The 23149-nt window shown below is 35.2% G+C and overlaps 1 protein-coding gene across 3 annotated transcripts in view; it reads right to left on the bottom strand.

Annotated features, from left to right (window-relative positions):
• Positions 1–23147, bottom strand: part of ADAM29 (ADAM metallopeptidase domain 29) — a 157692-nt gene extending 134545 nt beyond the window's left edge. Inside the window, exons 1-3 of one of the 3 annotated variants that reach the window (XR_010126174.1) lie at positions 22697–23147; positions 17634–17722; positions 4462–4488 (exon numbers count right to left, since the gene is read on the bottom strand). The gene's annotated coding sequence lies outside the window, so the exon portion shown is untranslated. The remainder of the gene's footprint in view (positions 1–4461; positions 4489–17633; positions 17723–22696) is intronic. The other 2 variants (XR_008502153.2, XM_054485494.1) reach the window with 2 other exon arrangements.
• Between the last annotated feature and the right edge of the window lie 2 nt (positions 23148–23149).

The following is a 23149-nucleotide window of genomic DNA, read 5'->3' as shown; positions in this document are numbered from 1 at the left end:
ATACTTCGAAGTAAAGCTCTCCTCAATAAATGTAAAAGAACAGAAATTATAACAAACTATCTCTCAGATCACAGTGCAATCAAGCTAGAACTCAGGATTAAGAATCTCACTCAAAACCGCTCAACTACGTGGAAACTGAACAACCTGCTCCTGAATGACTACTGGGTACATAACGAAATGAAGGCAGAAATAAAGATGTTCTTTGAAACCAACGAGAACCAAGACACAACATACCAGAATCTCTGGGATGCATTCAAAGCAGTGTGTAGAGGGAAATTTATAGCACTAAATGCCCACAAGAGAAAGCAGGAAAGATCCAAAATTGACACCCTAACATCACAATTAAAAGAACTAGAAAAGCAAGAGCAAACACATTCAAAAGCTAGCAGAAGGCAAGAAATAACTAAAATCAGAGCAGAACTGAAGGAAATAGAGACACAAAAAACCCTTCAAAAAATTAATGAATCCAGGAGCTGGTTTTTTGAAAGGATCAACAAAATTGATAGACCGCTAGCAAGATTAATAAAGAAAAAAAGAGAGAAGAATCAAATAGATTCAATAAAAAATGATAAAGGGGATATCACCATCGATCCCACAGAAATACAAACTACCATCAGAGAATATTACAAACACCTCTACGCAAATAAACTAGAAAATCTAGAAGAAATGGATAAATTCCTCAACACATACACCCTCCCAAGACTAAACCAGGAAGAAGTTGAATCTCTGAATAGACCAATAACAGGAGCTGAAATTGTGGCAATAATCAATAGTTTACCAACGAAAAAAAGTCCAGGACCAGATGGGTTCACAGCCAAATTCTACCAGAGGTACAAGGAGGAGCTGGTACCATTCCTTCTGAAACTATTCCAATCAATAGAAAAAGAGGGAATCTTCCCTAACTCATTTTATGGGGCCAGCATCATCCTCATACCAAAGCCTGGCAGAGACACAACAAAAAAAAGAGAATTTTAGACCAATATCCTTGATGAACATTGATGCAAAAATCCTCAATAAAATACTGGCAAACAGAATCCAGCAGCACATCAAAAAGCTTATACATCATGATCAAGTGGGCTTCATCCCTGGGATGCAAGGCTGGTTCAATATACGCAAATCAATAAATGTAATCCAGCATATAAACAGAACCAAAGACAAAAACCACATGATTATCTCAATAGATGCAGAAAAGGCCTTTGACAAAATTCAACAATCCTTCATGCTAAAAACTCTCAATAAATTAGGTATTGATGGGACGTATCTCAAAATAATAAGAGCTATCTATGACAAACCCACAGCCAATATCATACTGAATGGGCAAAAACTGGAAGCATTCCCTTTGAAAAGTGGCACAAGACAGGGATGCCCTCTCTCACCACTTCTATTCAACATAGTGTTGGAAGTTCTGGCCAGGGCAATTAGGCAGGAGAAGGAAATAAAGGGTATTCAATTAGGAAAAGAGGAAGTCAAATTGTCCCTGTTTGCAGATGACATGATAGTATATCTAGAAAACCCCATTGTCTCAGCCCAAAATCTCCTTAAGCTGATAAGCAACTTCAGCAAAGTCTCAGGATACAAAATCAATGTACAAAAATCACAAGCAATCTTATACATCAATAACAGACAGAGAGCCAAATCATGAGTAAACTCCCATTCACAATTGCTTCAAAGAGAATAAAATACCTAGGAATCCAACTTACAAGGGATGTGAAGGACCTCTTCAAGGAGAACTACAAACCAGTGCTCAAGGAAATAAAAGAGGATACAAACAAATGGAAGAACATTCCATGCTCATGGGTAGGAAGAATCAGTATCGTGAAAATGGCCATCCTTCCCAAGGTAATTTACAGATTCAATGCCATCCCCATCAAGTTACCAATGACTTTCTTCACAGAATTGGAAAAAACTACTTTAAAGTTCATATGGAACCAAAAAAGAGCCCGCATCACCAAGTCAATCCTAAGCCAAAAGAACAAAGCTGGAGGCATCACACTACTTGACTTCAAACTATACTACAAGGCTACAGTAACCAAAACAGCATGGTACTGGTACCAAAACAGAGATATAGATCAATGGAACAGAACAGAGCCATCAGAAATAATGCCACATATCTACAACTATCCGATCTTTGACCAACCTGACAAAAACAAGAAATGGGGAAAGGATTCCCTATTTAATAAATGGTGCTGGGAAAACTGGCTAGCCATATGTAGAAAGCTGAAACTGGATCCCTTCCTTACACCTTATACAAAAATCAATTCAAGATGGATTAAAGACTTAAATGTTAGACCTAAAACCATAAAAACCCTAGAAGAAAACCTAGGCATTACCATTCAGGACATAGGCATGGGCAAGGACTTCATGTCTAAAACACCAAAAGCAATGGCAACAAAAGCCAAAATTGACAAATGGGATCTAATTAAACTCAAGAGCTTCTGCACAGCAAAGGAAACTACCATCAGAGTGAACAGGCAACCTACAAAATGGGAGAAAATTTTCGCAACCTACTCATCTGACAAAGGGCTAATATCCAGAATCTACAATGAACTCCAACAAATTTACAAGAAAAAAACAAACAACCCCATCAAAAAGTGGGCAAAGGACATGAACAGACACTTCTCAAAAGAAGACATTTATGCAGCCAAAAAACACATGAAAAAATGCTCACCATCACTGGCCATCAGAGAAATGCAAATCAAAACCACAATGAGATACCATCTCACACCAGTTAGAATGGCAATCATTAAAAAGTCAGGAAACAACAGGTGCTGGAGAGGATGTGGAGAAATAGGAACACTTTTACACTGTTGGTGGGACTGTAAACTAGTTCAACCCTTGTGGAAGTCAGTGTGGCGATTCCTCAGGGATCTAGAACTAGAAATTCCATTCGACCCAGCCATCCCATTACTGGGTATATACCCAAAGGACTATAAATCATGCTGCTTTAAAGACACATGCACACGTATGTTTATTGCGGCATTATTCACAATAGCAAAGACTTGGAACCAACCCAAATGTCCAACAATGATAGACTGGATTAAGAAAATGTGGCACATATACACCATGGAATACTATGCAGCCATAAAAAATGATGAGTTCATGTCCTTTGTAGGGACATGGATGAAATTGGAAATCATCATTCTCAGTAAACTATCGCAAGAACAAAAAACCAAACACCGCATATTCTCACTCATAGGTGGGAATTGAACAATGAGAACACATGGACACAGGAAGGGGAACATCACACTTCGGGGACCGTTGTGGGGTGGGGGGAGTGGGGAGGGATAGCATTGGGAGATATACCTAATGCTAGATGACGAGTTAGTGGGTGCAGCGCACCAGCATGGCACATGTATACATATGTAACTAACCTGCACATTGCGCACATGTACCATAAAACCTAAAGTATAATAATAATAATAATTAAAAAGAAAAAAAAAAGAAATGAACTATGAAGTTATAAAAAGAATGGAGGAAACTTAAATGCTTATTACTAGGTAAAAGAAGCCTATCTGAAAAGGCTACATGCTTTATGGTTCCAACTATATGACATCTGGAAAAGGCAAACCTGTGGAGAATATAACAAGATCAGTGGATAACAGGGTTGGAGGGAGGGAAGGCTGAATAGGCAGAACACAAGGGATTTTTAGGGCAGTGAAACTACTCTGTATGGTACTACAATGGTTGATAAATTCCACTGTACATTTGTCTAAACCTATAGGATGTACAACCCTAAGAATGAACCTTAATGTAAACTGTGGACTTTGGGTGACAGTGATCTAACAACGTAGGTTCATCATTTGTAAAAATTAAAAAAGTACCACTGTGGTAAGGGATGCTGATTATGACATAGGCTATAGATTTGTGCGAGTTGAGGTATTTATGTGGTAGGGGATGTTGATTATGACACAGGCTATACTTTTGTGGAAGTAGGGTTCTATAATTTCATACAGTTGGGAAACCTCTGTACATTCCACTCAATTTTGCTGTGAACTTAAAACCGCTCTAGAAAAATAAAGTCTACTAAATTAAAAATAGAACCATAAACGCATATATTTGCTAGACATAAAACTAATTCTAAACATAAGGGTATTACCACAAATCTGAGAAACATTAAGCTATGTGAAAGAAACTTGTCACAAAAGCCAACATATATGTGATTTGATTTATATGAAATGTTCAGAATAGGTCAGTCCATGGAGATAAAGTAGATTAGTGGGGTTGCCAAGAACTAAAGGCAGAGGGAAATGAGTAGTGACTGTTAATGGTGTGGGGTCTATTTTTGGAGTGGTTATATGTTCTAAAATTAGAGAGTGGTAATGGTTGCATAATTATATGAATATACTTAAAAACTACTGAATTGCATACTTTCAAAGAGTGAATTTTATGGTATGAATGTAAGTTATATCTCAATAAAGCTGTTATTTCAAAGTTATATTAATAATAAAATTAAAATATTACCTTTAACCTTTAAATTGTTGGGGTTTTCTGTGGAAAAAATAAAATGGTATTACAGTTAAGAAATGTTCCCATAAATAACATTGGAACTTTCAAAAGGAATTCTAAAAAAAATCAAACGTTTTGGAAGGAATTGAGAGCAAAGAAAAGCGTATGAAATGAAATATGAATATGAAACAGATTGCAACTTTTATTTTATAGATAACAAACTAAAGCTTAGCTAGAATGACTTTGGGCAAGGTAATGAGAGAGGAGGTGCCAATGCTGGGAGTTGAATTCAGGCCAGTTAAGCCAATGTTAAAAATATTTTTATTGGCCTTGAGGTTTTCTTAAACATTTTGCTATCTCAGTAAATAGAGATCTTTCTCACACTAAACCATATTTCTAAAACACAAAAGTTCTACAAGGTTTTAAAAATTCATCGTCTTAAAACATTTACAGGGCATAAAAAAAGAAAATGCATATTAAATATTCCAGATAATTAAAATTTCAAAATGTCTAGAAAATGACTAATCAAATCCTTTGTAACAAATAGAACACTAATCATTGCGACCACAAATTTGAAACTGCCATTGTGAATCACTTGTTTTTGTATGTGTGGAATCAAAGCCATGCTTCATTTGTTTTGAGAACCTAATGCAGGAACATCTGTTTCAATGGTATCTGTTTAATATGAAAAATATTCTTCACTAGGAAAACAGGCTGAATTGTTATGTTGGCCATTTATCAGTTCTGTTAACTATTACATGAAGGCTAATCGATCACATTGGAGAGAAATTCCAACTTACCAAAAAAGACGCCCCATCAATTGTTAATGGAAATATACATTTTATTTATTCATTGACTCTAAATATTAATTTTATCCTATATCTGTGTCAGGCACTTCAGTAAGTTTTAAGATTGTGATGTAAACTAAAACAAGACATTGCCCTTAAAAAAATGTGTTCTCAGTCTAATGAAGAAACAAGAATGTAAATAAAAATTTCAATACTTAGACAAACTCTGTAATTGAAATAATCACACAGTATAGAAAAGGGCTGCCTAAATTTGTTAAGGGTGTTAATAAATGGAGGTGTTAAAATAAAGTTTCTCAGTTGAGAAGTTAAAACTTTCTTTTACAAAGTGAAAAATTTGTGACAGTTATTGAGAGTATAACAATTCCAGACTTCAAGTAAAAAGCAACTCCCAGCTACAACCAAACTATTGTACTTACAAAAAAGAATTCAGTGTATAGTTTCAGACAAGTATAAACACAAAATTAGGCATAAGTTTAATGAAACATTATCCCCCCAACAGGTAATGTATCATCTATAAAACAAAACACTTCAGAGTTTGGGTATCATTTGAAGATCTGTAATATAAATTATCACAATTCTTCTGATATTACAGTACTTTTCAACTAATACACTTGTAAATGTTCTTAAAGTAGTATATAGGAAAATTATGTTATAATAAAGAAAGAAAGGATAAATAATTAGCAGGAAAATCATTGTAATAATCTGAGGGGAGAAAATTTTTGCAATGAAAATGTATCAAATGTTTACCTAAAAGGAAAAACATTAAAAATATGCAACGACTGCAGCATTATTCACAATAGCAAAGACATGGAATCAACCCAAATGCTCATCAATGATAGACTGGATAAAGAAAATGTGGTATATATACACCATGGAATACTATGCAGCCATGAAAAGGAATGACATCATGTCCTTTGCGGAGACATGGATTAGCTGGAAGTCATTATCCCCGGCAAACTGATGCAGGAACAGAACACCAAACACCGCATGTTCTCATTTATAAGTGGGCACTGAACAATGAGAATACATGGACACAGGGAGGGGAACAAAACACACTGGGGCCTGTCAGGGAAGGGCAATAGGGGAGAGCATTGGGTAAAAGAGCTAATGCATACTGGGCTTAATATCTAGGTGACGGTTGACAGGTGCAGCACACCACCATGGCACATGTTTACCTGTGCAACAAACCTGCACATCCTCCACATGTAACCTGGAAGTTTAAAAAAAAATTTAATTTAATTTTAAAAAATACAATGTCAAAATAAGTCATAAATAATACAGTGACAGAAAAAATCAATTAAAAAAAGAAATACAAAATATATATAATTTTAAGGTAGGCATTTTGTAACCTATTCAAATAAAATTATCTGTATGTTTTAAATTCATGTTATAAAGGCAAAAAGCATAATATTCTGAGTACAATTCAAATGTTTTGAAAAAAAGGAATGAGCTGTGTAACATATTTTTTAACTTCAAAAATGTAAAGGATACAAGCCAGGAAATAATATTTTTTTAAAAAAAAATTAAACTCATTTATTTTCTTTAACACTACATAGAATGAGGCTGAGTCAATATTTGTGAATGGAATTTTTTTTAGTAATGCATAAAATAAATACAAAGTCAAGTTGCGCTTATTAGCCATAGGATTCCTATCATGAATATTATCTATGGTAAATAATACAGTAAATATTAAACTTTTGAACACCAATAATCATTAGAGAAAAAGCTCTGGCAAAACTGCATGTGACAAATCGAATTTGAATGGCTGGCTTCCACATTTCTTACATAATTTGAAGAATGTAAGTAAAACAATCTGTTAATACCAAATAAGAACATTTGTCTAAAAATGTTTCTTCAGTTATAGCTCCTGAACAGTGGGTAACAAGGTTTGCTAACCTTAGTAGTTATTGAAAAATTTGCCAATTTCTTTTCTTTGTATGTATACACACCATATATCATTTTCTAAGAATGCAAAAGTATAATAGACATAACATTGAGGGATTCTATGCATTTTTGTCCATTTGTACATGGTTTTCCATTCCCTCTATCTACACCTAAATATTTTATCTTATATCCATTGGCTATGTGAGTTTTGTTTTATATGTCATTACTTCACTACACTCACTGAATCTCCAAGGCATCGTAGAATAATAATTGGTTTGATTGAAATGGTTTAGTGCCTTAACTTTTAACATTATAGTCTGCACACCTTTTTGGGGGGTGGGGGGAAAGATAGGGTCTCACTTTGTGGCCCAGACTGGGGTGTGGTTGTGCTATCATAGGCTCACTGCAGCATCAAAGTCCTAGGCACAAGTAATTATCCCTCCTCAGCCTGCAAATAGCTGGAACTAAAGGCATGCACCACCATGCTTGGTTGTTTTATTGTTTTCTTTTTTTTTTTTTCTTTTTGTAGAGACAGGGTCTCCACTCTGTTGCCCAGGCTGGCCTCCAACTCCTGACCTAAAGTGATCCTCCCACCTGGGACTCTCAAAGCACTGGGATTATAGGCATGAGCCACCATGTCCAGCCTATGCAGCATTTTTGACAGTATTTACTAAATTCAAATATTTTACAAACATACCTGTTTTATTTGGAAATTTAAACATTTTACCCAGTGCTTGTCAAAATTCATAAATGATCATATGCTTTATTTCTTAAATTTGTTGATAATCATGTTGGCAGTTTTTTTTATGTTGAAAGAGTCTAGTCTTCTTGCTATCAACCCTCCTTGGTTGTAGAGTACATTTTTTCTTTGATAAATTGGCTAGGTTCTTTTTTTCTAATTGTTTGTTTAGATTTTTCTGTTAGAATCTCTGTGTGAAATATTATAATCTTTTTTTCTTTTTAAAAAGCTTAATTATAGCAGAGTATGGCTAGCTTTGCTTATTTCACTTTAAAATTGCCTAAAATTTAGTAAGACTCATTCTTCTGATAATTTTGTCTCACTTCAAGATATCTCTTCTTGTATTTGTTTACTTAAGCTTCTGTCATGTTTTTTCTTATGTAAGTCCAAGTTTTGCCGGTTATTTTTATTTCATCTACTTTCCAAATGGCTAGTTGTTTGTTTGTTTATTATAACTTGTACCTCTGTGCTTTGAAACACTTATTCTGTAAGATCTTCTATATCTCTGAATGGGTTCATGTTAAAGCATCCTTCAGTTTACCTACTGAAATATTTAGTTGGAAAATCATGTGATTTTAGTTCCAGAAAGTAGGTGTGATTGGGGTGCACTTGAATTTTCTTAAGAGTTCTTATTATTTGTTTGTTCAAGTATGTTCTGTCTCCTGCAGCAACTCTATTTTGCTGTCATGAGATCGGTTTGTGCTGACTGATCCTCTCTCTGGCTGTTAGAACCCCTATTTGTTATTTTCTTTATTAGCCCTTAGATCTGGTGGTGGGGGTAAACAAGTGCAAGCAGGCAGACTACTCTCTACAACACTGAGCTAGTGGTGCAGGAGCAGAAGGGCTGCCAGCACCCACTGCAGAGGAGCAGGATGAAGCCTTCCTGTTCCCAGAGCTCCAGGCATATACTCAACCTCAGGGGCAGAGGACCTAGTCCAGCTCCTCCCTAGTCCCTAAGGTCATACTGACTGGAGAAATTTTTACCAATGTCAAATTTCCTTCTAAGAACCTAAGAGTCTCTGTGTGATAGGTTCTTCCAAGACTCTGGAAACTCTCCTTCAGCCCAAGGAGGAAAGAGTCCTTATCTGTTCTTTCCATAAAGATCTTCAAGCCTGTTCTCTCATTGATTCCAGTGGCAATTTGATTTAGAAAAGACAGACAGATTGTCATGAATTTGAATAGAAGGTGTAGAGAGCTGAATTTATTAGTTTTCTAGAGCTGCTGTGACAAAGTATGACAGACTGGGTGGCTTAAACAACAGAAATTTACTGCCTCACATTTCCGGAGGTTAAAAGTCCGAAGTCAAGGCAGTGGCAGAGTTGGTTACCTCTGAGGGCTGTGAAGGGAGTGTCTGCTCCAGTCCTCTTGCCTTGGCTTGCAGGCAGTCATCATCTACTCTCTCTTTTTATCACCTTCCTTTTATGCTTGTCTATCTCTGTGTCCAAATTTCCTCTTTATATAAGGACATCAGTCATAATGGATTAGGGCCCACCATAATGACCTCGTTTTAACTTAATTACATCTATAGAGAACCTATCTCCAAATAACGTCACATGAGATACCCCTGGTTAGGGCTCCAGCACATCTCTTTTGGGAGGACAAAATTCAACCTATAATGGCCATATTTAGGTAAACTGTCTACCCTGAATACTCTATTGAATGTATTAAATAAGCTCTAGATTGCCTATATGCTATAAAAGTGGGTAAATTGCAGAATGACATTCTGGAGGTAGATAGAATAATAAAGGGACTCTAGCCTGAAGGGCTAGGCAGGAGGAACTGCTGGGGTCATGGGAACAAAGAGAACATTATCACAAGCAACTCTAGAATTTCACATATACATCGTATTGACACATTACCAGCTGAGAAACAAATGAGGATTTTCATAAAACACTAAAAGGTATTATACCTACGACAAAAGTATCTCCTCTATAAAATACTTCTTGGGTAATTTATTTGCATTTTCACTTCAGTGAAAAATAATCACATAATATTCCCATTTTAAAATTTAAAATAAAAATAAAGCAAAAAAAGTGGCTTAATGGCTAGTCATTGTCTAATCACTTAAGAATCACGTGGGACGCTCTCCAGGAAAACAACACGTAGCATTCCAAATACATTTAGCGATAGAAAAAAGGAACTACAGAGAGAAGAATAATATGTTTTAGTTTGAAGACTTATATGATTTAGTAAATCATTTTAAACAATGCCATTTTTCATTTCATGAACAGAAATAATTTCTCAGTGTTTGTGAATATGTGCGTATGAGACAGTTAAACGGACTTTTAAAAAGAAATATTCTGAAATATACCCCTCAAAAGGATTTTCAAATGTTTTCAATTTAAAAGAAAATAGATAATTTTTGATGACTAAGCTCGGATTTTTTTATTTTACGCAAATTCCTACCTAAGGGGTTTAAGGAGTCATGCCCTACAAACCATTTTCATCAGATAGGTTTTATTTGACCCTATATATTGTGACTTACTTCTCAATCTGACTCTGGCATAACGTTATGAGACAAAGAAAAAATAACCCCAAAATATATTTCCTTACCCTACCTTCATTGCCCTTCAAGGTCTCTTGCAGGAAAATCCGCATTCTATAGAGAATCCCCTTCCCCCTTCGTTTTCCTTCCTTTCTTTCCAGATCCAGGAGATAATCAACTAAGAGCCAGGCACCCTTTTAAGTCCCATTAAGAAACAATTTACAACCTGCTCTCTCTGAAGTCCACTATCTGGGAGCTTCCTCTGCACAATAAAACTTGGTCTCCACAATCCTTTATCTTTAACCTGAACATTCCTTTCTATCGATCCCAGGTCTTTAGACAAACTCAACCAATTGTCAACCAGAAAACGTTTAAATTTACCTATAGCCTGGAAGCCCCCGCTTTGATTTGTCCCACCTTTCTGAACCAAACCGATGTATTTCCTAAATGTGTTTGATTGATGTCCCATGCCTTCTTAAAATATATAAAGCCAAGCTGTACCCCAACCACCTTGCGCACATGTTCTCAGGACCTCCCGAGGGCTGTGTCACAGGCCGTGGTCACTCATATTTGGCTCAGAATAAATCTCTTAGAATATTTCACAGAGTTTGACTCTTTTTGTCAACATTTTCTATTGCCAGCAAAATACAGAATAATGGTCTCACCGCCATTAGATTAATTGGTCTTATATAATACATATTATACATATTTGGCCTAATAGAATGGCTGAGTACCCCATTGAAGGTTCAGCAAATATCCTGGCTTTAGGACAACACCCTGTGGCTGTGCAGTACTGTTCTCCAAGATGCAGTACATTCCCCAAATCAACTGCCAATGTATGGGGCTGAATTGTGTTTCCCCAAACATTCATATGCTGAAGCCTTAACCTTCAGGACCTCAGAATGCTACTGCATTTGGAGATAGGGTTTTTAAAGAGGTAATAAAGTTAAAATGAAGCCCTTAGGATGGGCCTTCATCCAATCTGATTGGCGTCCTTATACGAAGAGGAGATTAGGACCCACCGGGAGAAAGCAGAGATGTGGATGCACAGAGGGAAGACCGCCGTGAGGCGAGGTGAGAAGGTGGCCATCTGCAAGCCAAGGAGAAAGGCCTCAGAAGAAACCAAACCTGCTGGCACCTTGATCTTGGACTTCTAACCTCCAGAACTTAGGAAAAATAAATTTCAGTTGTTGAAGCCACCCAGTCTGTGGTATTTTGTTTTGGCAGTCGTAGCAAATGAATACAGACACCAATGCTGAGAACATATGAGTTCAGGAACCTAGGAGTACAAGTAGGATCAAACTTTCTCATTTCAACCTCCACTTATTTAGAGAGTTTGTGCTTCCTAGCTTCACAACCTTTGTCTCTAATAGGCAATCGTTCCTGGTGTCAAGGGAAAACTCATCTGTTAGAGATACAGGAAGGGCTCCATTGAACTAGAAACTGCATGTACCATCTGGCCAACTACCATGCCTTTATCATGCCAGTGGATCTGCAGACAAAAAAAAAAAAAAAAAGAGAGAGTCACTTCACTTCAGTAGCCATGTAGCCATGGTAATCAGCCTTGATTAAAATGAGAAGCTAAGATTTCTGCTATACAATACAATTTACAGTATGTATTTGGGAATCCAGGAGATCCAATGCATTGTCTCTTGGTTGTTTCATGCCTGGAGATTAGAGATAAGTTGGCGAATCCACCAAACGTGACTGAACAAGGACAAAGTAACCAAGGTTTCACATCCTTCAGGATTAAAAGTTTACATCACTCCACCAGAGGAGCAATTTACTAGCTGAAGTACTGGGGCAGAATCTCAAATTGTACGGCACATAAACTGGGTCTAGTGTCTTTGATATGCCTTCCAACAACTAACTTAACTTTTACACTGTATTATCACTTACCTCCTCATAGATTGCACTCTATTATTCTGGCTTCACATTTTTCTAAATTCCTAAAATCCATATTATCTGAACCAAGCATATTAGCTGTTGGTTAGATATTGCCTCGAATGTTTTTGTTTGTTTTGTTTTGGTCTTTGCTATTTGGGTATATAAGTATGATTTCTCCAATAATATTTTAAACTCTAGAAATAATATTTTTAAAGTTTGGAATCATGAGTCAACAGATAATATAGGGATTATTATACAGTAAAGTATTTAATACAGCTACTTATCAATCAACTGACACAAACAATAACACTTTCTATATGTGGAAATCTCTATTTTCTATAGTGTATTTCATTGTGTTGTTATGATTCACTCATGTTGAAATAAGTAGCTGAATTACATCCATTTTCATTGTTGTATAATATTACTCTACATGAACATACTTCACTCGTTTACTTACTTATTGTTTCTTTGTTTATTGATAGACATTTCATTTATTTCAAGCCAACTTCCCATTAAAAACTATGAATATTCTTGAACATTCTTCCTGTTGTACCAATGCCAGATTATTTTCTAGGATATATAATTAAGATTAGCATTCTTGATTATAGTTAATGTAGAGAAAACTTGTTTTTTAAAATGGGTGTACATTTTCATTGGCTCTATATAAGTTTCTGTTGATCCACACTCATGCAACAATTGGTATTATGATTACACATTTGTCAATATGTTGGCTCTAAATTGTGCCCATAATTTGATTTGTATTCCTTAATTACAAATAAAGTTTAACATCTTTATTTTTTTTATTTTTCTGAGACAAAGTCTCACTCTGTCACCCAGGCTGGAGTGCAGTGGTGCAATCTGAGCTCAATTCAACCTCTGCCTCCTGGGTTCAAGCAATTCTTGTGCCTCAGCCTTTGGAGTAGCTGGAATTACAGGTGCACACTACCACACCCAGCTAATTTTTATTTTTGTATTTTTAGTAGAGACAGGGTTTCACCATGTTGGCCAGGCTGGTATCAAACTCCTGACCTCAAGTGATCTGCCTGCCTCAGCCTCCCAAAGTGCTGGGATTACAGGTGTGAGCCACCATGCCCAGCCAAATTTTAACATCTTTAATTATACAAACACCTATTTTGTATTTTTAAATTCCTGTTAATGCAATATTTCCAAATTTGTCTTTTATTAGATTGTCACTCTTCTTTTTTTATTTTTTAGGAAATACCCTGGCTATCAATAATTGACTATCATATTGTTTTCCAAACTTGAGTGTTCAATACTATTTATTTGCTGCTTCTCTCTTTTTCTGCTTTTTTATTATTGTGAGAAATTTTGCTAATTTAAACCCTATTTAAAAACATTTAGCTTTTATAATGATCTATTTTATCTTTGTTTTCTACTTTATTAGTTGCTTATTCTCTTATGCATATTTACTTGCTTGTATATTTATGAGATTTATTGTGCTGTTCATGACAACATCTTAATTTCTCTGTGTGCATCATTAATTTTCAGTCTTTATGACAATTTAGGGATACCCATTCCTTTTTAATCACAGTTTTAGAGGCTTTTAGTATATAGTATTCTTATTACCTTAAGTTATAAATATTTCCTAATTTGCATTATATAATTATTCATTTTAACTTCATTCAATTTCAATTTTAAATTCATTCTCTGGGATGATAGCACATTTTAAAATTAGTTGAAATTTGTTTATAGTCTGTATGTTCAAATTCTATAATTTGAGCATCTATATGCTAAATGTATGCTTAAAAAGAATGCTTATTATGGTCTGAGTGCAGTGGCTCAGGCCTGTAATCCCAATACTTTGGGAGGCCAAGGGGGATAGCTTGAGGCCAGGAGTTCAAGATCAGCCTGTGCAACATAGCAAGACCCCCATCTCTACAAAAAATAAAACAAAAAACATTAATCTGGCATGGTGGCACATGTCTGTAGTCCTAGCTACTCAGTATTCTGAGGTGGGAGGATCTCTTGAGCCCAGTAGTTCAAGGCTGCTGCGAACTATTGTCATGCCACTGCACTCAAGCCTGGGTGACATAGAGACCCTTGTCTCAAAAAAAAAAAATGCTTATTACAAAATTGTGGTTGTATTGTTGTTTAACTATTCTCATTAGATCAAATTTGTTAATCATATTATATATTTTTCAAAACTAATATCCTAATTCATATCATAAAAGCTATGGAATAGCATATTAAAATGCCCTGCATTGATTTTACTTTTGCAGGGGTCAGCATTTACCTGATGTGTTTTCCTCTCTTTTTACTTTTATGCTTCTAAATATCCTTTGGTTTATACTTGACTCTTATAAACTGTATATAGCTGTTATTCATTATTTTTAATTCTTTTAAAATAATAAAAGCTGCTCTGCTCTGTAGCAGCTTTTGAGATGTCTTTGTCATTAGCATTATGCAGTCTAGCCTCGTCAGTCTGTAAGTTTTGACTGTTAATTTCTAACGTTAAAAACTGTCACATATATAAGTATTTTACAAGAAATACTATCAGTCTAGGCTAGACTGCATACGCAGTTTATATTATGCAGTCTAGCTGTAGTTTTTCTCCATTCTCCTGCTGGAATAATTTTCACTTGCATAATATGAAAATTCATATCTAATCATTTTGATAAAATTTTCAGTTATTGTCTCTTCATATTTTACTTATCACCATTTAATTTATATTTTTTCTTAATATGCATCTAATTTTTGCTAGAAATCATGAATCTCTTCTCCACGTCTTTAAACGTCTTCTCCATGTCTTTAAGCCTGTTTTTGTAAATATCTTTGACTCTGTATGGTTAATATTATATAATTTTCAGATGTATCTTTTTCTTTTTTCTTTTTTTTTTTTTTTTTTTGAGATGGAGTCTCGCTCTGTCACCCAAGCTGGAGTGCAGTGGCATTATCTCGGCTCACTGCAACCTCCGCCTCCCTGGTTCAAGCAATTCTCCTGCCTCAGCCTCCTGAGTAGCTGGGACTAAAGGTGTCTGCCACCATGCCTGGCTAATTTTTTTTTTGTATTTTTAGTAGAGACGGGGTTTCACCATATTGGCCAGGCTGGTCTTGAACTCCTGACCTTGTGATCCACCCACCTTCGCCTCCCAAAGTGCTGGGATTACAGGCGTGAGCCACCGTGCCCAGCCCCAGATGTATCTTTTAACCCACTTATTATCTTCCAGCATGCTTAATCTGCTGTTAAAAATATCCGTAATTTTTAAATTCTAGCTGCAATAATTTTCACTTCTACAGTCTCCTGGTTATTTAAAAAATCTAACTGACCAATTTTATAGTGCCTGCCATATTTTTATTCTTCTAACAAACACACTTACTTTATATTCTCTAGCCACTTATTCCAATATCTACAATCTTTATACTTCAAATTCTGTTTTACCTGTTTTGTTGACTCGAATTCATAGTAGCTTGTTTCTTCATGTGTTCTGTTTTTGATACTGAGCATATGTTCTTTGGAATTTTATCTGTGGGAATTCTTCCCTTCAGATTTGAACTTAAGATACAGTCCTCCAGGGAGAATTATGGTTGTTTCTACCAGATTTCTGGGACATTAAAATCACAGCACCAGTTAAATACATATTTGTAACCTGGTGTTTCTGTGGCCATAGGTGGTGTTAATTCTGGCTCAAAAACTGTATATGTTTTTGGTGAATGACTTTTTAGCGAGATTTTGCTGGCCTCATTCAGAGCTAAAGTTGAGACAGAAAAGTTTCCTTCTTTCCTTTAGGATATAAATAGTTTTTCTAGATTGTGTCCTGTGGTTATTCACCCCAGGGATTGCTGGCTTTAAAAGACATAGTGTTTAGGGCTTTGTTTGGGCTGTAGTCATTGCTCCAGTTCTGTGGGCCTCGAGTTAAAACGGAAGCTCTAGCCGAAGAGAGATCAGTTGTTTCCCCTTGGGCACCCTTCCGCTTCAGTCCTCACTTGCTTTTTTTGCTTCATTCCTTTTCAATAGTTTGGTCCTGTGGGTATTTTTTATTATTTATCTGTGAAATCTCAGCTAGGTATTTAGTTGTTTTTTTTTAAATAATATATTTCCAGTACTTTAGATATTTTGATTATGGGCACCTCTTTTAGGATATCTACTCTGGCAAAAATACTATAAACATTAGTTAAGAAAATGAGATTTTGGAAGAAGCTGGAAGTGATAATGGTCTTATAAAACACATATGTGATAGTTGTTATGTTAGAAATTAATAGTCAAAACTCAGAAAATGTATTAGCTGTACAAATTAACCGATTATAATTTTTTTCTATAGAGGTAAATTATTAATTCTGTAGCATATCATTAGATATTGTGATGATTCCATATGCAGCCTACTTGTTATCCAGTTAAAATGCTATAATAGGTAAGTTCTTAACGTTTCTTTTTAGTGTGTTTCTGACCAAAGCTGTGGACATGAATAGATGCATCATTAACGTTACCCTACAATGTAATAGAATTGCCATATTTAGACTTCAAAAAAGTCTAAGCTATTGCCCAAGCCTGAGTCAGGCTCCTCTGAGTCTTCTTTCTGACTAGGCCCTGACCTTGGGCTTTGTCCTTAGTTCCAGTGGCTCTGCCTGTTTAGCGCACTTTTAGCAAGAATCTTGCTGGGCTAGTCTAGTGAAAATCCCCTGCCCTTACATAAACACCCTTGATATCTGATCAAATTCCTTATTCCTTACCCTCAATATCTTGTCATGCTGGTTTACCTTCAATAAAAATCCTGTCAAGTCAGTATAAGAAGAATCCCCTTATCCCTGATGTTTTCTCTTAGTAACTTTTCATTCGCCGGCCCCTACTCCTTGACCATAGATTCACATTTGTTCCTCTTGTAATCAGAGTCAAGACCAATGTCTCTACCACACTATAAGACCCATTGCAGCAATCCCTATACCTATCGCAATATTCTCCCTTGAATAAGCTCTTCCATATTGTCTCTAAAGAGTGTCTTGAATATTTTTTAACAAGTGTTACAATTGTAAAAATTCTAGTATAATGGATAATATTAACTTATTTTTCATAAACAAGGCACTCTCCTGAGGCGGGAGAATCACCTGAACCTGGGAGACACATGTCACAGTGAGCTGAGATCGCACCACTGCACTCCAGCCTGGGCAACACAGTAAGACTCTGTCTCAAAAATAAACAAATAAATAAAGTACTCTCAGAGTGAACTGAGGGCACACATAAAAACTCCAAAGTTACTTTTCGGTGGCCAAAGAAAACACACTACAACCTAGAGATCTGAAATAATTTTATGAAGAGAGAATGGGTTAAAAAGCTTAGTAAGCATGGAATTTAAAAAAGGGTTACCAAAGAACAAAGAATATTTATGCACTCAATCATTGATTTAACGTATATTTACCGACAACTTACCACATGCCAGACACTGTTAGACACAAACATGTATTTTCCTTATCTTCATGGAGTATTCAAACACGGGCAAACATCAAATTATATTTCATCTGTGAAGACAAAAACACCCTGAATTAAAAGTAAAGGGGAAATTTTATTATATATTGTGCTCAAGAAAGAAACTGATAGCCGTACTGTGAGTTAAAGGCTGAAAGGTGACCAAAGATAGAAAGCCCAAGAGTACAGGTGTTTAAAGTAGACAAATTCTGAGAAAAGAAACAGCTCATGTGACTGATACATAGTGGGGAAAAGGGAAATCAGTAAAGAAAAAAACGTCTAAGCAATTTTGAGCAAGAAGAACAAAGTTGACGGTATCACACTCCCTGATTTGAACATGTATTACAAAACTACAGTTATTGAAACAAGGCACTGGCATAAAAACACACATACAGACCAAATGAGTAGAACAGAGAGCCCATAAATAAACTGATGCTTATAGGGTCAACTGATCTTCCACAAGGGTGCCAAGAATACACAGTGAGGGAAAGATAGTCTCTTCGATGAATGGTTTTGGAAAAATCAAAATTCAATGCAAAAAAATGAAATTGGACTTGATCTCCCACTATATGCAAAAATCAACTCAATATGGATTAAAGGCTTAACTGTAAAATGTAAAACAGTACAACTCCTGGAAGAAAACATTGGAAAAAAGCTTCTACAAATTAGACTGGGCAACGATTTCTTGGGTATGACACTAAAGCACAGGAAAAAAAAAGCAAGGATAAACAAGTGGGATTACATCTAATGAAAAAGCTTCTGCACAGCAAAGGAAACAGTTAGCAAAATGAAAAGGTAAATTATAGAATGAGAGTAAATATTTGCAAACCACGTATCTGAAAAGTGGTTAATATCTAAAATGTATGATAAACTCAAACAACTCAATAGCAATAAAACAACCCAAACAAAAAATGGACAAGGGAACTGAATAGACATTTCTCAAAAGACATAAAATAGCCAATAGGTACATGAAAAATGGCTTTTACCAGTCATCAGGAAAATACAAATTAAAACCACAATGAGATATCAGCTCATATTTGTTAAGTTGGCTATTATCAAAAAACACAGGGCATGTGTTGGCTAGGATGTAGAGAAAAGAGAACACTTTACACTGTTGATGGGAATGTAAATTGGTAGAGTCACTAGGGAAAACAAGATGAAGGTTACTCAAACATTAAAACTAAAATTACCATTTGATCCAGAAATCCTACTTCTGGATGCATATCTACAGGAATTGAAATTAGTTTGTTGAAGAGATATCTGCACTTCCATGTTCACTGCAACATTATTCACAGTAGTCAAGATATGGAAACAACTTGTGTGTCCATTGATGGATGAATGGATAAAGAAATCAATTGTGACACCATGACTCATGGTAATATATACACACACAGGAAAGTTATTTAGCCTCAAAAAAAGAAGAAAACCTGAACATTTGTGACATCATGAATGGACCTGAAGGACATTATGTTAAGAGAAATAAGCCAGTCAACAGAAGGATAAATACTATATGATCTCACGTATATGTGGAGTCTAAAACAATCAAACTCACAGAAACAGAGTAAAGGGTTGTTATCAGAGGATAGGGGAGGAGTAAACTGGGGAAGGATTGGACAAAAGGTCTAAAGTTTCAATTATACAAGACAAAAAATTTTTGAATATCTCCTGCACAGCAAAGGGCCTATGATTAACAGTACTGTATTGCATACTTTAAAATTTGTTAAGGAGATAAATCTTATGTTAAATGCTCTTACCACAGAAAGAAAAAACAAAACAGTCGAAAGAGTGGGAGAAAACTTTGGGAGGTCATGGATAGGATTATAGCATTGATTGTGTTGATGGTTTCAAAGGTGTATTCTTATCTCCGAACACATTAAGATGTATACGTTAAATATCTACAGCTTTCTGAACATCGATCATCTCTTAATAAATATTTTTTAAAATAAATAAACAAAATAAATTTTCTGTGTATTTTACAATAAATTACTCATTTAAATATTCTGAAAAGTTTAAACTGTCTACAAAATGTACAAAAAATAAATACAATTTCACATTTAAAAAAATGAGGCTCAGGAGATTACCAATGGGATAGTATTCAGAGTCTCGTGAGTTATAAAAGGGAGTATGAACTTAATTTGTTGCATTGGAAATAAAGGGCTTTGGGGATAGAAGTAGCATCATTTGATTTACTTAAAAAGCTTAATATTTACAATGGAGCTTTAATTAGATTAGCAGGAGAAACAAGTAGGAAGCTGTTGCTGAGATTCATCTACAAAATTGTGTAGCCTAGACAAGCAAATGTAAATAAATTATTGGATATTCTCCCGCTATTCAAAACAGAGGGTCACCTAATCAACTAATAATATTTCATGATTATTCTAGTGTTCTCAGTAGGTCAATCCTTATGCAAAAGGTAAGTTCACTAGGCTCATATTTTCAGTGACAATATGTAAGCCTGCCATAGGGCTAATTATTCTCTACTAGATTTATATTAAATAAGCAGCTTTCTGATTGATTCCTAAATTAAAACTTTCTTTCAACCTTAGGGAGTGTTAATTCAAAGATGTCAATATTCTAATTATTTCAAAAGTAACATTACTTTTGTTAAATGTTTAAACTGAAATTTTGATCTGTATATCAACTTTTGATGAGATGGTTAGAATGATTCAATGCTACTGAATCCAATCAACTCTCAGTAAACTAGCATTAATTCTATACTACATTGACTTAAAGAGTATATGAGGCTTTTATTAAATAGCAAAGCATCTCAACAATATGTGTAAAATATTCCAGGTTTTAGATCATTGGTAGTAACAACTGAGGAAATGTAAAAAAGCTAACTAAATAAAAGAGGCACCTTTATCATTATACTGAAATTGATCTTTCTGTTGCTTAGGCAATGTACATATATTTTGAAAAAATGGAATAAATGTGCCTTAAAAATAGCTCCATGGTAGTGAACAAAAGAAAAACTAGATAATGTACCAAAAGCCCCAAATTCAAGTTTGATATCTTCAGCTTACTGGATATGAGGGCTTGTAACCATCACTTAACTAACACACTGGTCTACAATTGCTTTCTCTTGAAAAGTAAGTATTAAGCATGATGAAGATTGATATCCCATTAAGCTCCGAAGTCCCATGTCCTATATAATGTGAAGTAGAATTCATTAGTGCAAGAAAGCAATAATAAATGCCACAAAAGGTAAAGCTGAGATTTGGCCATGTCAGAATCCAGCATAGTTGTAAATGAATGGGCTGATCATCTAATCTTCAGCCACAGAAGTTTCCCCCCACCCCAAAAACACATTCACTCGCCTACCCATTCAATCAGGACTATTATTCTGAAAAGAGTACAATTTACAAGATAGCTACCAAAAATACGTAGATGCATAATATTCTGTTTGACCTTATAGAAATTAAAACAAACAATACAAATATCCCTCAACAAAAATACACTAGAAAATTAAACATCAAATGTTAACTGAAAGAAACAGAGCACCACAATCACTCAATTTTTAATATACCTAATTAGTCTAGTTTCCAATGCACTGTAACAACTTCATTCATTTACTAATAGAGAAAATACACATTGTGTTTCCAATGTGATAATTAATGCATCCAACAAATATTGAGTATCTGTTATATGCTAAGCGTTGTGCTAAATAGTGGCCGTTGTCCTCACTCTAGTGAAAAAGTCAAACAAATAAATGAGGAGGATGATAACAAAGAGTGATAAGTAATTTGAAGACAATAATTATGGTGTTATGAAAAATGAGTATTATGAGGATTCCAGCCATTCTTTCATATGAACTTTATATTAAAAAAGGATTAGATCCATATTAATTTCATATCTGTACTAATTTTATAAAGTATATTTCTATGTTTTATGTTAACTACAAGATGAAATAGTTAAAATTATCCTGCCTTTTAAGCTATTGTGTAATTTAATTTTCCAGATTACTCTAAAGAGAGTTTTAATATTATCTATTAATTTACTGACTTAAACATACATTGTCTCCTTCAAGCCAGAGAATAAATCTGCAAGATCATTTAATCTAATTTTCTCAGTAAATATACTTTTAAAATATATATATAAAGATATTTTTTAAAGAGCATAGCTTTTCTAAAAGTACCCATCAGTGATTAAGCAGAGCAAGGAATCCACGTATTCTTGAAATAAAGTTTTGAAGGTTTTTAACGCGTACATTTTTAAACAATTATTACTGCTATTCAAAGAATGATCAACTAAAAAGTTTTGTGCTTACTGAGACTTCAAAAGATTCATCGTGAATAATTAAGTTGATAAAAATGTTATGAATCTTCTCCAGGTACAAATATTCCTGGGCAGAATCAGTGGTGTTCCTTATGAAACTTCTGGCAGTTTATGATTTAAATCAGAAAACCACTATGTGAAAAGAGACAACTATAATAGAAACATCTAGAAATAAATCCAGGAAACTCTTTATTGTCACTGAATGTAAATAAAACTTTTTTACTAAAGTGTAGAGAGAGAGATTTTTCATATGAGAGGGTTGGAAGGTGGTGACTTATGCTTTCCAGTTAAACAGAGAATTTCAGGAATAACCAATGTGTCAAGATGAGGAATCATTTTTGACATGTCATTAGACTAAGTTAAGAGATGAAAGTAGGGATTTCAGAATAAATATCTGAGGAAGTTTTGGGGAAAATCTAAGATTCAAGGAGTGAACATTTGATCATGGCTGACAGTAAATAAGAGCCACTATAAAGATCAAAGAAGTTTTAATTTTTAAAAAAATTCTATTACTTTGAAATACATAAACAACACCACACACACACACACACACACACACACACACACACACTTTTCTTTTCCAGTCTTCCATCCAAAACCCAAAGTAAATAAATGTGGGAGGGGAGGAAAACAGGGACAGAGAAGGAGAGGGGGAAAAGAATAGAGAAAGAGAAGGACAGAAAGGCCGACATGACGGAGAAAAGATGGACCTTATGGTACCATGTGATCTAGCTGTTCTCACTTAAACTTACTGTGAAGATGTAAAACGGGAAAGACAAAAAAAAAAAAAAAAAATGGTGGGAAGGCTTGCGTCTCTAGCAGCCATCTCTTTAGACTTCACACCTTCATCTTTTTAGAACCCTTACTATTACTTAAGGAAACCCAACTTAAATCCAGTCAACAACGTTTCCTGGCCAGAAGCTGGCCAGGCTTGAGAGGATTCTAGAAGCAGCTCGTTCTTCCGTTCCACGGGCGTTCACGCACCACATTGTCTTCTCTTCCCCAGCCCTCCACCAGGGTCTGGGTTTACTGTTGACTCTTGCATTTCGGTGTAGAGTGTAACAGACAGTGTCACATCCGAGAAGACCTAAAGTGTGTCTTTTCCCGGAAGGGAATACTAAAGGGTCCCTCCCGCGGGGTTACACTACCTAATCCACAAAACCGCTGACTTTCCCAGGTGGCTTTTTCCGCCCACCTCGCTCCAG

This window comes from Pongo pygmaeus, chromosome 3 (assembly GCF_028885625.2).
Source record: "Pongo pygmaeus isolate AG05252 chromosome 3, NHGRI_mPonPyg2-v2.0_pri, whole genome shotgun sequence".
Lineage (NCBI taxonomy): Eukaryota > Metazoa > Chordata > Mammalia > Primates > Hominidae > Pongo > Pongo pygmaeus.
Note: the sequence above shows the minus strand (reverse complement) of the source record. Positions and strands in the feature narration are given on the sequence as shown.